Here is a 16,763-nt window from a genome sequence, read left to right as displayed (position 1 = left end):
CTCCATTTAAAGTTATTATAGGCACTTCCCTGGTGATTCAGTGGTAAAGAATCTGCCTTCCAATTCAGGGGACACAGGTCTGATCCCTGGTTGGGGAACTAAGATCCTACAGGCGGCAGGGCAACTAAGCCCGCGCGCCACAACTACTGAGCCCATGTGCCCTGGAGCATGCAGGCCACAACTAGAGAGAAACCTCCACACCACAACGAAGAGCCCACGTGCTGCAATGAAAGATCCCGCACGCCTCAATGAAGATCCTGCGTCTCGCAACTAAGACCCAATGCAGCCAAAAATAAATTAAATAAATAAGTAAATAATAAACCTTTGAAAAACTGAAGTTATTATAATATATTGGCTCTATTCCCTGTGCTGTACAATATGTCCTTGTAGCTTATCTATTTTATACACAGTAGTTTGTACCTCTTAATCCCGTCCTCCTATTTTGCCTCTCCCCACTTCCTTCTCCCCACTGGTAGCCACCACTTTGCTCAATAGACCTTACATATTAGTTTTGATTCATTTCATTATTCATTTTCATGAGATATCTGGGAGTTCAGCAGCTTTCAAGATTTCAAAAGGGGGAATTCCCTGGCAGTCCAGCGGTTGGGACTCTGGGCTTTCACTGCCAGGGACCAGGGTTCAACCCCTGGTCTGGTATTTAGGAACCTGCAGGCCTCGCAGTGTGGCCAAAAAAGAAAAAAAAAAAAAAAACGATTTAAAAAGGGAACATGGGGCTTCCCTGGTGGCGCAGTGGTTGGGAGTCCGCCTGCCGATGCAGGGGACATGGGTTCGTGCCCCAGTCCGGGAAGATCCCACACACCGCGGAGCGGCTAGGCCCATGAGCCATGGCTGCTGAGACTGTGCGTCCGGAGCCTGTGCTCTGCAACAGGAGAGGCCACAACAGTGAGTGGCCCGTGTACCACAAAAAAAAAAAAAGGGGGGGGAACATGCAGTCGATTGTGTATTGGTTTTATGGTTTGTAGAAATGCCACGCAGTTGGGCACATTTCTATGGCGGTGGGGGAAGAGCTAGTGGTTAGGAAGGGTGTGGGCTGGGTTTTAGGAAGGAGGAAGATGCATAAAGGTGGGTTTTCTCTTAGCTTGTGTTCCTCCAAATGCAGAGCCTGAGACAAGGATTTGCATGAGACTTGTTTTGGGAAATGATCCCAAGGGACAGGTGTGGGGGATTGAGAAGGAGGAAAAAACAGTCCAAGAAATATCATGAAATTGATCACTACTGTGGGCAGCTGAGCTTTGATCCCACTGGGGACCCTCTAAGGAGCAATGCAGAACGTGCCTCAAAATTATCCACCTGAGAGGTGGAGGAGGGGAGTATGCACTCACTGCACTCGCTGGTTCCTGTCTTTCAATGGGCCAAGGCTTACCCCCTGGGGTGTTAACTCCCTGGAACTTCCATATTTGCTCAGAATTACTTGGAAGGCTTGTTAAGACACAGATTGCTGAGTCCCACTTCCAGAGAACCTAACTCAGGTAATTCTGGGCTAGCTGCTGAGAATTTTTATTTCAAAGAGGTTCCCGGATGATGTTGATTCTGCTGGTCTGGGGTCCGTACTTTTGAGAATCAATAACTTAGAGGTTTGAACTTTGAATGGTGACAACATGGGGGAGAAGGAAAGTTGACTCAAAGTCATGGAGTTGTGAGCCAGCATTCAGTGTTCTGGAATTGCAAGTGTTTGGCCACGTCTGGTATGTTTTGAGAGTGACGAGGAGAGACTGAGAGGTCAGCAAGAGCTAAATGGTCAAGAACCCTGAATGCCAAGCAAAGGAACTTGAACTTGATTCTGTAGGTAATAGGAGCCATTGGAGAATTTTAAGCAGGGGAGGATTCTGTTTCTATTTATGCTTCAGAAAGAGCACAGTGGTCTGGGTAGAAAGGGGTGAGCTAGGGGGACATGACCATAGAAGTCTGCAAAATGAACAGCCTGATCTTGGCACTCGTGGGGATGTGGGGCCTCTCTTAACGAGCATGATGGTGTCACAATCCTTGATGTGCAGTCTGAGAAGCTATTGATTCCACAGTTTCTGGCCCCGGGACCCTCCATGTAAGGTCCTCCAGCCTCTTCAACCTTCTCTTTCAAGTCGTGGATGGAGTCATCAGGGTCAATGGCGTAAGGCTTGCCCTGGCCACTGGAGTCCTTCATGAAGACCTGGATCTCAGGAGGGAAGGTCTCCAGCACCTGGAGGCTCCTGAAAGGAGAGACAGTGGTGTCCACTGGGGCCACATTTCCTCTTGTTTTCATAGTTTTGCCTTTCCCAGAATGTCATATGGTTGGAATCATCCAGTGTGTAGTCTTTTCAGACCGGTTTCTTTCAACTAGCAATATGCATTTAAGCTTCTTCCATGGCTTTTCATACATCACCACTCACAGTAACAAATTATTTTTTTCTTGTGATGAGAGCTTTTAAGATCTACTCTCTTAGCAACTTTCAAATACACAACAATATTGTTAGCTATAGTCACTACACTATACATGACATCCCCAGGACTTATTTATCTTATAACTTGAAGTTTGTACCTTTGGACCACTTTCAGCTATTTCACCCACCTCCCACCTCTGGCAACCAGTCTATTCTATGTATCTGTGAGTTGTTTCTTCTTTTTTTTTTTTAAAGATTCCACATATAAGTGATCTCATACAGTATTTATGTTTCGCCCTCTGACTTAATGCACTTAGCATAATGCCCTCAAGGTCTATCTGTGTTGTCACAAATGGCAGATTTCCTTCTTTTCATGTGGCTAAATAAAATTCCATTATCTATCTATCTATCTATCTATATCTATCTATCTATCTAGCTATATCTATCTATCTATCTATCTATCTATCTATCTATATCTATATGTCACATTTTCTTTATCCATTCACCTGTTGGACACTTAGTTGTTTCCTAGTCTTGCTTTGCCTATTTTATTTTATTTTTTTACACACACTGCATGACATGTGGGCCTTAATTCCCTGACCAGGGATCAAACCCATGCCCCCTGCAGTGGAAGTGTGGAGTCTTAACCACTGGACCACCAGGGAAGTCCCCTGCTTTGCCTATTTTAGAATCAGATTATTTGTTTTTGTTTGTTTGTTTGTTTTTTGCTATGGAGTTGTTTGAATTCCTTATAGATTTTGGATATTAACCTCTTATCATACATGTGGTTTTCAAATATTTTTTCCCATTCCTAGTTTGCCTTTTCATTTTGTTGATTGTTTCTTTTGCTCTCCAGGAGCTTTTTAGTTTGATGTAGTCCCATTGGTTGCTTTTTGTTTTTGTTGCTTGTGGTTTTGTTGTCATACCCAAAAAATCATCACCAAGACCAATGTTAAGGAGCTTTCTCTTTATGTTCTCTTCTAGGAGTTTTACAGTTTCAGGTCTTACATTTAAGTCTTTAATCCATTTCAAGTTAATTTTTACAAATGGTGTAAGATAGGGGTCCACTTTCTTTGTTTTGCATGTGGGTATCCAGTTTTGCCAACACCATTTACTGAAGAGACTATCTTTTCCCTGTTGAGTATTCTTGGATCCCTGTCAATTAGTTGCCTGTATGTGTGTGGATTTATTTCTCGGCTCTTGATTCTGTTGCATTGGTGTATGTGTCTGTTTTCATGCCAGTACCATACTATTTTGATTACTCTAGCTTTGTAGTATAATTTGAAATCAGTAAAAGTGTTACCTCCAGCTTTGTTCTTCTTTCTCAGGATTGCTGTGGCTTTTGAAGTCTATTGCAGTTCCATATGAATTTTAGGATTGTTTTTCCTATTTATGTAAAAAATGTCATTGGAATTTTGATAGGGATTGCACTGGATCTGTAGATTGCTTTAGGTTGTATGGACATATACTCTCCGAGTGAGATGTGCATGTAAATGATTTGCCTAAGACCTATTAAAGCAAAACAAAAAAAGTCAAAGAAACTGCTACATTAGAAAATACTAAACGTGTAGAGTATGGGCGGCTGGTGTGTGCTCGGGATGACCCAGCCCCCTCCAGGCCAGAGAGGTGGGTGGGAAGCAGCAATTACAACAGACAAGGATGACCCTCCCTGTTTACCCCTCCCTCTGGGCCCATTTTATTCCCGGCTGCATCGTTTAAACTCAAAACACACTTTTAATATAGGGCCCTTGTAGCCATCTTGTTGTGCTACTCTTCACAACCCATGAGCAGGGTCACAGGAAACTGTAAACAGGTCTGGCTTTCCATGTTACCACTCATACAAGCCAGTGCTTTTCCACACTTGATCTACAGATCACAGACACGTGAGGATTATGCAAAAGAACAAGAACAAAGCTTTATTATAAGTTTCACATCGAAACAGGGTCCACACGAGGCCCAGCCTGGGAGGAGGTGGACACTGATGGCCTCGCCCCAAAGTTATTGGCTCAGGCCAACTTCCTCCTCTTAAACCCCAAGGTAATGAATCGAGACCTGGAGGAGAATGACTTGGTCGATGGCCCAGTGGTTTTTTGTCCAGCCACGCCCTGGGCAGGTGATGAGGGGGCCCTAAGAGCAAGGCTGCACCTTGCTGTGCCCACTGCGGAGCTGAGGCTGATAGGAGTAGAGGCCGGAACCGACACACCCCTAAAGTCAGCCTTGGCTGGGCATGGGCTGCGCCCTCCGCTGGAAGTAGGGGGGCCCTGCCTGGGTGCGCCCCCAGGGATGTGAGTTAAAATGGGGGCAGTAGTGCCTCCAAACCCAGGCTTCTTCTTAGTGCTGGGTCCCGTGGTCACCATGGGGTGGCTCTGGTGAGGAGGGTCCCAGGAGTTCAGGCCCATGCTGCCCCCATTGCTGTGTGTGGTGCTCGGGGGCCCCCTCTTTCTTGATGTCACGCTGAGAGCTGCAAACATGCAGCTCAGATCATCTAGGGCAGCCGCTCTGCTCCCAAAACGCAGCTGTGTGCTGGCATGGGTGCCCACGGTGGAATTTCTGGATGATGAACACCCAGAAGATGCTTGTGCGGGGCTGCCCGAAGCTGGGGTCCTGGAGCAGAGGCAAAGGCTGGGGCTTTCCGTTTCCTCTGCTGGGGAGAGCTGCCACAGGCGGTGGTTCCTCGCTGCTGCCAGTCAGGGCCCCCAGGGATGTGAGTTAAAATGGGGGCAGTAGTGCCCCCAAACCCAGTCTTCTTCTTAGGTCTGGGTCCCGTGGTCACCATGGGGTGGCTCTGGTGAGGAGGGTCCCAGGAGTTCAGGCCCACGCTGCCCCCATTGCTGTGTGTGGTGCTCGGGGGCCCCCTCTTTCTTGATGTCACGCTGAGAGCTGCAAACATGCAGCTCAGATCTAGGGCAGCCGCTCTGCTCCCAAAACCCAGCTGTGTGCTGGCATGTGTGCCCACGGTGGAATTTCTGGATGAACCACCCCCAGAAGATGCTTGTGCGGGGCCGCTCGAAGCTGGGGGGCCTGGAGCAGAGGCAAAGGCTGGAGCTTTCCGTTTCCTACGCTGGGGAGAGCTGCCGAGGTCCCCGATGGCATAGGTCTCACCCCGCAGCGCTCTGTTGATGCGCCGGAACGCTGCTTCCTTCTCGGAGTCTAGGTCTTCGGCGGTGACCCGGAAACCCGGCTCAGGGGCTGGAGGCAGCCTCAGAGGCTCCCCTCGCCAGTGCGGCAGCAGAGGAATCCTGCGTTTTCGGGGCCTGGGACTGTCAGATGTGCAGGAGCCCTTCCTCCAGGGCCCTTTCTGCCCTCTTGCTGCCTCTGCATTTTTGTCAGGCTGGCTTTTCCTCTGGTAAACCACCAGAGCTGCAGAGGGCGACGGAGGGCCCTCCTCGCGCCCTGTGTTTGCAGACTTCTGGGGCAGCCCTTGCGGTATGGCGGGACCCCTCCTTCTTTCCACTGGCAGGAAACCTCGGGTGGAGCTATATGAGCTCGTGATGGCGTTTCTTTGGGGGCAGGAGCTCATACAAGAGGTCTGTTGTTTCCTGGCAGATCTGTCCTCTGCCCACTTGGCGTGGAGGTCTCTCTGCAGAGGTCCAGGCCTGGGCACGAAGAAAGAGCCCCCCAGGGGCCTAAATGCAGATCGTGCGCCCCCGGTGTCATTGGGGCTTCTCTGGTCATCGTTCTTCCCTGTGACTGTGGGGACTTCCTCCTGCTTGGCCATCCCTTGCCCGCTCTCTCCCAGGGCCCTCAACACCGTCTTCTCTGTGCTGTAGTTCAGGACACAGCTGGGTGTCGTGGCCAGCACTGGCTGCCCCCGTGCCACACTGACAGTGACTGTGTCCACTGCGGACACTGAGCTGCGGGACGTCGTGGAGGTGCGAGCACCCATCTCTGCCTTCTTCCGATGGCCTCGCCTGAAGATGGAGATAAGGATCCCCATAAGGAGTGCAGCGTCTGCGGGATGGTAGAATGGGGTCTCAGAGACTCTGTGGCAAAGCGCAGATGGCAGAGTCACTGGACACTTGTGGGCCGGCCTGCGAGTGGATAGCCGGCCATAGACAGCTGGGTGACCCGGGCCGGCCACGGGAAGTCGGTGGGCGCGGGGAGCGGGCTGGGGGCAGCCGAGCCCTCCTGGCAGGTGCTGGTCCCCCAGTGCCCGGGACGAGGGTGAGGGGCAGGGCCTACCTAAGTAACTGCTCCTAGAGAACTTGGGTGAGGTCGGTCCGTGAATACAGAGCTGGGCTCCGAGCACTCTCCTTCAGCTGCCAACTCGGCCAAAAGCGGAGTGCGCTCTCTTTGGCCTGTTGCTGGGATGCAGCTCTGAAACCTGTGAGCGAACAATGGGCGTGCGTTGGCGGGGCGCAAAAGTTTAGGGAGGGGTGGCGCATGCGCAGAGTACACGTCAGGCCCTGGGGCGCACAGGTGAGGATGCGCGCCCCTGGACCGTCTAGCGCTTCTGAATCTCCCGGGGGTCTGAGGGCTGGACGTGTTTGCCTTGAGGGTGATGAGCTTCTTGGCAGGACAGCTGGCCCTTCTCCCCTGGCCGTGCCCCAGTGCTGTCGGGGTAACTAACTGTACTGGACGGGATCCCCGCCCAGCAAAGTGGAGCAAGGTCGCTGGCTGTGCAGCTCCCACAAGAGGCGGCGGCTTTGGCAGCAGTGCCTCTGCGTCCTCCTGCCCTTTCCCCTGGCGGCACTGGAGGGGAGTCGCTAAGAACGGAAGTGCCCACACCATCCAGATCCTGCTGGGGTGACACCTGAAGTGGTGGCCAGGGCTGGCTGAGAGGGCCATACTTACCATATGACCCAAAAACCCACTCCTAGGCAATTAACCAAGAGAAAAACTTTTCACAAAACACATATGTGAATGTTTTAGCTATCTTGTCCACAATTCCTAAATATAGGACTATTGAGGTTATCCAATTTTCTTGAGTTTGTCATTTTTAATTGTTCTTGGAATAACACTATGTATACATATTGTTTCACAGTCTAGAGTTAATATTTTACCAATTAAATAAAATTCAGCAGGCTTACATCCATATAGATTCTTTTACCTTCCACTCTTTGTTATAGCTGTCATACGTGTCACCTTTATATGACGTCAACGCCACCCTCTGAGACTGTGGTATCCTTTTTTCATACATATACAGGGAATTCCCTGGCGGTCCAGTGGTTAGGACTCAGCACTTTCACTGCTGGGGCCCCGGGTTCAGTCCCTGGTAGGGGAACTAAGATCCCGCAGGCCACGCAGCCGTGGCCAAAAAAAAAAAAAGTCATACATATACAAAATAATGTAAGAGGATAATTTTTCCAGATACTTGCCATTTTTGTTGCCCTTCCTTTGTTCCTGAAGTTGCAAGCTTACTTCTTTCTTGTGTCATTTCACTTCAGCCTGAAGAAGTTCCTTTCATGTAATATTGTTATAGCAAATTGTCTGGTGATGAATTCTCTTAGTTTTCTCTCATCTCCATCAGACTTCATTTTGGCTTTTGTTTGACTTTCAGTCTTTAAGGATATCCTTGCTTTAAGGATATCATATCCTGGTTGGTCTTTTCCTTTAATACTTTAAAGATGTTATTCCATTCTTTTCTGGTCTCTGTTTTCTGATGAGAAATCACAGTCCTTCAAGTTGACATTCTGTGATGTATAACAGGTCGGTTATACAAGATTATTCTTCACCTTGGCTTTTTTATCAGGTTGTGTGTCAGGGTGAGGCTTTCTGAGCTTAGGTCTGTGTCTTGAAATCAGTGACGTTTTCAACTATTCTTTTCCTCATATATTTTCTTCTGCACCTTTCCTTCAGACCCTCCAACGGCACAAGAGTTAGAACTTGCAATATTGTTTCACATGTCTCTGAGACTTAATTTTTGTTCAGTCATTTATCCCCCTTCAGTTGTCACCCCAGCAGGATCTGGTTGGCTTGGGCACTTCTGGGTTTTTTTTTTTTTTTTTTTTTTGCACTTCTGTTCTTAGCGGCTCTCTCCTCCAATGTTACCAGGTGGGAGGGCAGGCGGACGCACAGGCGCTGATGCCAAATCTGCCACCTCGGGCGGCGGCTGCTGAGCCAGGTACCCTGCTCTCCAGCTTTCCTGCTCTGGTGGCCGGGGACCCATCCTGTACAGTTAGAGCCGGCCGGGAGAGAAGGGGCAGCTGCCCTGCCAAGAAGCTCATCACCCTCAAGGCAAACACGTCCAGCCCTCAGACCCCCGGGAGATTCAGAAGCGCTAGACGGTCCAGGGGCGCGCATCCTCACCTGTGCGCCCCAGGGCCTGACGTGTACTCTGCGCATGCGCCACCCCTCCCTAAACTTTTGCGCCCCGCCAACGCACGCCCATTGTTCGCTCACAGGTTTCAGAGCTGCATCCCAGCAACAGGCCAAAGAGAGCGCACTCCGCTTTTGGCCGAGTTGGCAGCTGAAGGAGAGTGCTCGGAGCCCAGCTCTCTAACCAAGGACCAACATCACCCAAGTTCTCTAGGGTCAGTTACTTAGGTAGGCCCTGCCCCTCACCCTCGCCCCGGGCACTGGGGCAGCACCTGCCAGGAGGGTTCGGCTGCCCCCAGCCCACTCCCCGCGCCCACCGACTTCCCGTGGCCGGCCCGGGTCACCCAGCTGTCTATGGCCGGCTATCCACTCGCAGGCCAGCCCACAAGTGTCCAGTGACTCTGCATCTACGCTTTGCCACAGAGTCTCTGAGACCCCATTCAACCATCCCGCAGACGCTGCAATCCTTATGGGGGTCCTTATCTCCATCTTCAGGCGAGGCCATCGGAAGAAGGCAGAGATGGGTGCTCGCACCTCCACGACGTCCCGCAGCTCAGTGTCCGCAGTGGACACAGTCACTGTCAGTGTGGCGCAGGGGCAGCCAGTGCCGGCCACGACACCCAGCTGTGTCCCGAACTACAACTACAGCACAGAGAAGGTGGTGTTGAGGGCCCTGGGAGAGAGCGGGCAAGGGATGGCCGAGCAGGAGGAAGTCCCCACAGTCACAGGGAGGAACGAAGACCAGAGAAGCGGCCCCAATGACACAGGGGGCGCACGATCTGCATTTAGGCCCCTGGGGGGCTCTTTCTTCGTGCCCAGGCCTGGACCTCTGCAGAGAGACCTCCACGCCAAGAGGGCAGAGGACAGATCCGCCAGGAAACAGCAGACCTCTTGTATGAGTTCCTGCCCCCAAAGAAACGCCATCACGAGCTCATATAGCTCCACCCGAGGTTTCCCGCCAGTGAAGAGAAGGAGGGGTCCCGCCATACCGCAAGGGCTGCCCCAGAAGTCTGCAAAGAAAGGGAGCAAGGAGGGCCCTCCATCGCCCTCTGCAGCTCCGGTGGTTTCCCAGAGGAAAAACCAGCCTGACAAAGATGCAGAGACAAGAGGGCAGAAAGGGCCCTGGAGGAAGGGCTCCTGCACATCTGACAGTCCCAGGCCCCGAAAACGCAGGATTCCTCTGCTGCCGCACCGGCAAGGGGAGCCTCTGAGGCTGCCCCCAGGCCCTGAGCTGGGTTTCCCTGTTGCCGCTGAAGACCTAGACTCCGAGAAGGAAGCAGCGTTCCGGCGCATCAACAGTGCGCTGCGGGGTGAGACCTAGGCCACTGGGGGCCTGGGCGCCATGCAGCCTTCCTGTCCCTTTCTGCTGCCTGCCGCAGGGGCTGCTTCTCCGCAGAAAATGTTTCATAGTTATTTCTATTTTAATATGATCATGGTACATTAAAATGTATTAGTGCTTCCATGTGAACACTAAGGTCACTGAACTTGTAATTTTCTATATTGTTCTATATTTTTGTGACTAAAGGCATTACCTGGGGGAATTAAAAGAATATCTTGAAGCGATTTTGGCTTTTGATCTGCCACTAATTCCTATTTAACCTTAATTCAGGGGTCGGATTCTTTGACCCAAGGAAACAGACTAGTATAAAAAGAAAGAATGTGAGTGTCAGATGGTGGCAGTGATTAAGTATAGCGAGATACGCCTTTGCAAAAGTTACTGTTGGTCCCAGAAGACTCTCACTTAGCTGTGTGACGCCTGGCAAGTCACTTCACCTAAATCTCTGAATTATAGGGCTGTGCTGATGATTTAAAAGTGACTGAGCACGGTGGACACTCGGAAATCCTGGGTTCTCAATAAAGCCACTGCCCTGCTCTTTGGTCCTTTGGAATTACTAGATTAGTAAAATTTATACTTGACAGTAATTTTAGCTTAAAGTTTATTTTGTCTATTTCATCTCAGCCTTTTGGCTAAGATCAAGTGTAGTATCTGTTCTTGTCAATTTAAATAGCAAGAGAAAAGAAAGGAAAATAACGGGCATGCCCCCACACTCTTCAGACAATAGGAGCCTCTTAACCTGTTCCTTTGTCCAGAGACACAGGCCATTTCTCAGTGAAGGCCTCTGCCATCACTGAGGTTGCAGGGGAGATGTGGTAACTGGGGAGAAAAAGACCAATGGGGATGACCCCCTCACTCCTCAACATCCAAGCCCCCCACTTTCTCACTTGTCTGGCTAGAAATAAAAGGTTGATCCCATGGTTTTAACTTTCAGCTGTTGCTGGACTTTGCGTGCCTTGCCTAAGCTGGGAGACAGAGGCAGGAAAAAACCCCACCATAATCACCCTGTTATGGGCTGTTATTCAACTTTGGACTTCCAGGCCCCATCTGCCTGTTAGCGTTCACTTCTTAGAGTTTCAAGTGCATGCTCTTTGTCCTCTATCTTGCCCCATGCAGCTCTCAAGCCCTCGTAATATGACCACATTTCTCGTGCCACATGTAAACATTCTAACACTTTGCAGATACTGAATTAAAAATCTATTATTTACATTGACTTCACCATTTTCATTTTCCTGGTGTGTTCAGTAGAAAATTCAAAATTACATATGTGCCTGGCATTATGTATTTTTTGGTGAGCAGTGATCCAGAGGATGGAAATGTATGCCTCCTTCGACTCCTTAAACTTAACCCCACTCTGGGGCAATGTCCCAGCCAGGCAGAAACTGCAGTGTGTCTTGGAGAAGGTCTTTTGCATTGAGATAGTAGGATGCTCTTTTAGCTTCAAGAACTTGGATGTTGTTGAGTTTAACCTGGTATAAGTTCAAATTAGAGTGTTTTAATTTTAGGATGTTAAAGGTAATCCCCATGGTAAACACAAAGAAAATAGCTATAGAATAGTCCCAAAAGGAAGTGAGAAAGTCATTTAAATATTTTATTGTAAGAAATCAGCTAAACACACACAACGAAAGATAGGAATGCAGGAAATGAGGGGCAAAAAAGCTTTGGGCAGATGGAAAAGAAACAGCACAATAGCAGAAATAAGTCTTTTTTTTGTCAGCAATTACTTTAAATGTAAATGCATTAAACTCTCCAATCAAAATACAGAGATTGGCGGAATAGGTAAAAACATATGACCCAACTATATGCTGTCTACAAGAGACTTACTTGAGATCAAAAGAATCAAGCAGGTTGAAAGTTAAAGGATAGAAAAGGGAATTCCAAACTCAGTGAGAAAACTCAAATAGTAACCAAGAGAGCAGGAGTGTCTATACCAATATCAGACAAAATAGACTTTGAATTTAAAATGGATCAAAGAGTTACATATAAGAGCTAAACTATACAAATTTCTGAAGAAAAAAAGGGATAAATCTTCATAGTCTTGGATTTGGCAATGAACGCTTAAATATGATAGCAAAAGCACAGGCAACAAAAGGAAAAAGAAATTGGACTTTATCAAAATTAAAATCCTTTGTGTTTCAAAGAACACCATCAAGAAAGACATAATACAACCTTCAGAATGAAGGAAAATGTTTGCAAGTCATATATCTGATAAAGCCTAGTATTCAGAATATGTAAAGAACACTGGCAACTCAACAATAAAATGTCAAATAACCAAATTTTAAAAATGAGAAGAAGAATCTGCATACATACTGCTCCAAAGAAGACACAAATTGCCAATAAGCACATGAAAACATGTCCAAAATTATTAGTCAAAATTATGCAAACTGAAACCACAGTGAGATACCACTTCATACCCACTATTGTGCCATATAATTTTTTTAAAAACAAGGGTTGGCAATGATGTGGGGAAATTGGCACTTTCAAGCATCGCTGGTGCAAATATGAAAAAGAAAATAGTTTGGCCGTTCCTCAAAAAGTTCAACACAGAGATACAGTATGGCCCAGGAACTCCACTCCCAGGTATATGTCCAGGAGAAATAAAAAACATATGTTGACACGAAAACTTGTACATGAGTGTTATACTGTCATATCATTATTCATAATAGCCAAAAAGTGGAAACAACCCAACTATTCGCCAACTGAGGAATGGAAAAATAAAATGTGTTATATCCATACAATGAATATTATTCAGCCATTAAAAGGGTGAAGGACAGATACATGCTACAACCTGGATGCACCTTGAATACATTTTGCTTACTGCAAAAGTCAGACACAGAAGTCCGCACATTGTGTGGTTCTATTCATATGAAAGGTCCAGCATAGGAAAATCAATAGAGACAGAAAGACCCAGGGCTGGGGTGAAAGGGGAGGACAGAATGAGAATGACTGATACTAGGTATGAGGTTTCTCTTGGGGATGATGAAAATGTACTGGAATTAGAGATGTTGATTGCAAAACCTGAGTACACTAAAAGCAGCCGAATCACACAGTTAAAAAAAAATGTGAATTGATGGAATGTGAATTATATCTCAATCAAAGGATAATATGACAACATTTTCATAGTCATTACTCTTGATCAGTTTCAGGATGGAATTCTCACAGTGACTTCAATGGAGTGGCTTGTATGGGATGATATTTGAGGCTCAACCCTTTGGGACTAGATGTTCATTTTGAGCTGTTGAATGACGGTGAGGGCCAGCCAGTATATTTTCTTCACGGAGGATCAATCCCCATATGTATCCTTGGTTTGAATCCTTGTCTTTTTCTTTTCATATTCCTGAAACAAGTTCCTAGGAAATACATTCACAATAGTGAGAGGTGTTGACATCTTCCTGGCAAAAGTCTTCACTTATTCACAGGTCAAACTTCAGAGCTCCTTATTACTAGCTGCCCGGGGAGTCCCCTGAATCAAAGTAGGGCTTATGAAGATGGACCTTGCATTTGAGCGTGCACTTAAAATACCCAACAGGCTCATCACATGGGGAAAATAACTTTATTTACATGAGACAAGTACAAAGTCAGCACAACACAATGAGGGAGAGTATGGGTGCTGGTGCCTGATGGCCTGAAATCAAATCCTATTTGAACGCCACGTGTACCTGGGAAGGTTAGTTACTTAGCCCTTCTGTTTCTCAGTTCCCTGGTCAGGGATATGGAAATATTAGTAGGACCTGCTTATTCGTATTATGTTCTGAGGCTAAACATTAGTAAATACAAAGCCTGAAGAAAAATGATGGGTACTTCATAAGTGCTACCTACATAAATGTTCAAGTATTAAATGCCTGGAAGAATAAGTAGGTCGTCTCCAGAAAGGGCACCTAGGAGGCTACAAACAGGAGGATAGAGCCTACTTTTTCACATTGATGACATGAGTAAGAAGTTTTAGAGCTCATGGAAAGAATATTATTTCTTGTGATGCACTGTGGGGTGGGCAGAGTAGGGGCTGTGACCCATATTTTATGGTTCAGGGCACTGAAATTTAGACAGATTGAGTAACTTGCCCAGAGTCACAACACTGATGAGTGATGGGTCTGAGGCAGGGGAGGGATAGAGATTCCTGAACACATGGACATGAGATCATGCCCTGGATACACAAACCAAGAGCTCTCCTCACTCCCTTTCCCACATCCTCCTGCCCCAAGGATGCTGCAGGGAGACAGCTGGTACTCGGAGGAGGTGCCTGGCCCAAGAGAATGGCTCAAATCTGGACCCACCTCCTGCCTCTACGTTTCAATCCCTGACCCCAAATACAATGTCTTTCCCCCAAATGCAGACCCCCTGATGGACCGGGGTATCCAAATATGTGTGCATCTTCCCTCCCTTCCCCCTCAGCACTTGATTCTAGCAGCTGATTTGCAGTGAGACTTCCTGGTGGTCAGGTGACCACCCTGAATGACCAGTAGTCTACTTGACTCCCTAACTGACTCAAAACCCAGGACAGTCCAAACCAACTGCCCACATGACAGTTGCACAGAGAATTAGCATCATCTTCAACTGATCAAACCTGAATGATGAGCAGTTAATATTCATTAGCTGGGAATAGGGTCTACTGGGCTGGTGTTTTGGTGGCTTAACAGATGAGGTTTACAGGCCCCCAGGGTCTCACTGACTAGAAACTGACCAATCATCTGAGCAGCTTGGACTAAGGCCTGGCTAAGCGCGGGCAGTGGCTGCACGGGCTCTGAGTGGGCACCTTCCATGCCCAATCCTCCCTCAGCCAGATCCAGGCTCTGCTGTACAAACTACAGCCATTGCTCCTGAATCTACTTGCTGGTATTATTTCCATAGTACCTTCAATGGAGTGGTTAGTGGGGGTGCTATTTGTGTCCCTACCCTGTTGTTTGGCCAGATGCTGATTCTGATGTGCCTGAACCACCGCTGCGGATGGCCAGCAGATTATCTTGATCACAGATGATATTCTTGTGCATCCTGTGTTTGACTCCTTTATAATCTTCCTTTTCTTCTTGGTACCCGAGTCATGATCCAGGAAAACACAACAAAAACTGAGAGAACTATTGATATGTTGCTGGGAGAAGACCATGCAGAGGTGTCAATTCATTCCCAGGTCACACGTCTGTTCTCTTTGTTCACCAGCCTCCTAGGGGAGTCTAGGGGAGTCAAGTGAATCGAAGCTGGGCTGAGAAGAGGGTGTTGCAATGTGGTGTGCACTTAAAATAGCCAGCAGGCTGACTGCACGGGGACATGACTTTATTTAGTGAGGTAATACAGAAAGGGAGCACAGCACAGTGACCGACAGAGTGGGGGCTGGTGCCTGATGGTCTGGATTCAAATCATACCAGAAGCCACATGAACCTGGGAAAGTTATGCAGACCCTCTGTCCTCAGTTCCTTGTTCTGTGATAACGGAAATGTTAATAGGGCCCAATTATTAGTATTACATGATGAAGCTTAATACAGCAAATCAGGTAGACCCTGATGAAAAATGATGGTTACTTCATAAGTGCTACCTAAGTGTGCAAATATTAAATGTCTGGAAGAATAAGCAAGAAATGTGGTAGTGCTGCCTCCAGAGAGGGGACCTGGATGCCACAGGACAGGGGAGTGGGGAAGGTTATGGGTGTGATGCTTTAGAGCTTGTGAAGAATATCTGTCATCATCTCCTGTGATCCCCACATCAGCCCCGTGGGGAACTCATGGCAGGTGCTGTGAACCATATTTTATGGTACATGGCACGAAAATGTTGAGATTTTAAGTGACTTTCCCGGAGTCGCAAAGCTGATGACAGATGGATGTGGGACAGGAATGTAGTTGGTTCCCTGGGACAGAAATCCCTCAACCCCTGAATCCTCTAGATGGTGCTCTGGACCCCTGAGCCCAGGGCTCCCCTCCCTCCATGCCCCCAATCCTCCTGCCTGCCCCATGGTTGCTCCAAGGACAGGTCTGAGCCAACAGGAGGGCCCATGCCTGACCCGCTGCCCCCCTTACATGTTGATCCCTGACCCCACAGCTCTTAAATATCCCTGAAAGAAGGTCCCTTGAAGGATCAGGGGGTCCCATCTACGTCCCTACTCCCTCAGCGTCTTCACACACTGGGTGAGCCTCCTGGTGGTCTGACCAGTGGTCGGCTTGTCTCCACGTGTCTCAGAGCCCTGGTCTCTCCAAGCCAGTTGCCCACATGGCACGTCTCTAACAAATTAGCTTGGTCTTCAACAACCAGCCCTGGATGCACAGGTAGTGCTGATTAATGAGGACAGTGGCCTGCTGGGCTGTGCTTGGTGGTTTAGTGGGTGAAGCTGGCGTGACCCACTGTCGCCTATTGATGTGAGCAACTGTCGGAGTAGCCTGGGCTACGGCCTGGCTGGGGAGGGGCCGTGGCTGCACTGGCTCTGAGGGCGCACCTTCCCTGCTCATCCTTCCTCATCAAAAACCAGCCCCTACAAACTCCTCATCCATCCCTAGACGCTGTAGTGGCACAGGAGAGAGGCCCATGCCCTTCTAGAGGGACCCCTCCATAGCCACAGCCTAGAGACCCCATCCCAGGACTGTCTCTGAGGATGACCCAGGCCCTCCTAATCTCTGTCACCAAATGTTCATTCCACTAACCCGATGGCATTGTCCCTTCTCTCCACGTTCCCAGGCAGCGCCCAAACACCCAGTGATCCTGTTCACATCAACCACTGGAAATACCGCCACGAAATCCCAGTTTCCTTCCTTTCTGAAAACCTCTAGATTTAGACTGCTAATATTTGCTTTTGGATTTTGACATCGACA

General features: G+C 48.3%; 1 pseudogene; it reads left to right on the top strand.

The window, feature by feature from the left end:
• The first annotated feature begins 10,584 nt into the window (after positions 1-10,584).
• Positions 10,585-10,690, top strand: LOC125964144 (uncharacterized; annotated as a pseudogene).
• Positions 10,691-16,763: the final 6,073 nt, after the last annotated feature.

This window comes from Orcinus orca, chromosome 3 (genome assembly GCF_937001465.1).
Source record: "Orcinus orca chromosome 3, mOrcOrc1.1, whole genome shotgun sequence".
In the NCBI taxonomy this organism is placed as follows: Eukaryota; Metazoa; Chordata; class Mammalia; order Artiodactyla; family Delphinidae; genus Orcinus; species Orcinus orca.
The sequence above is the reverse complement of the archived record's forward strand: the minus strand, read 5'-3'. Positions and strand labels throughout refer to the sequence as shown.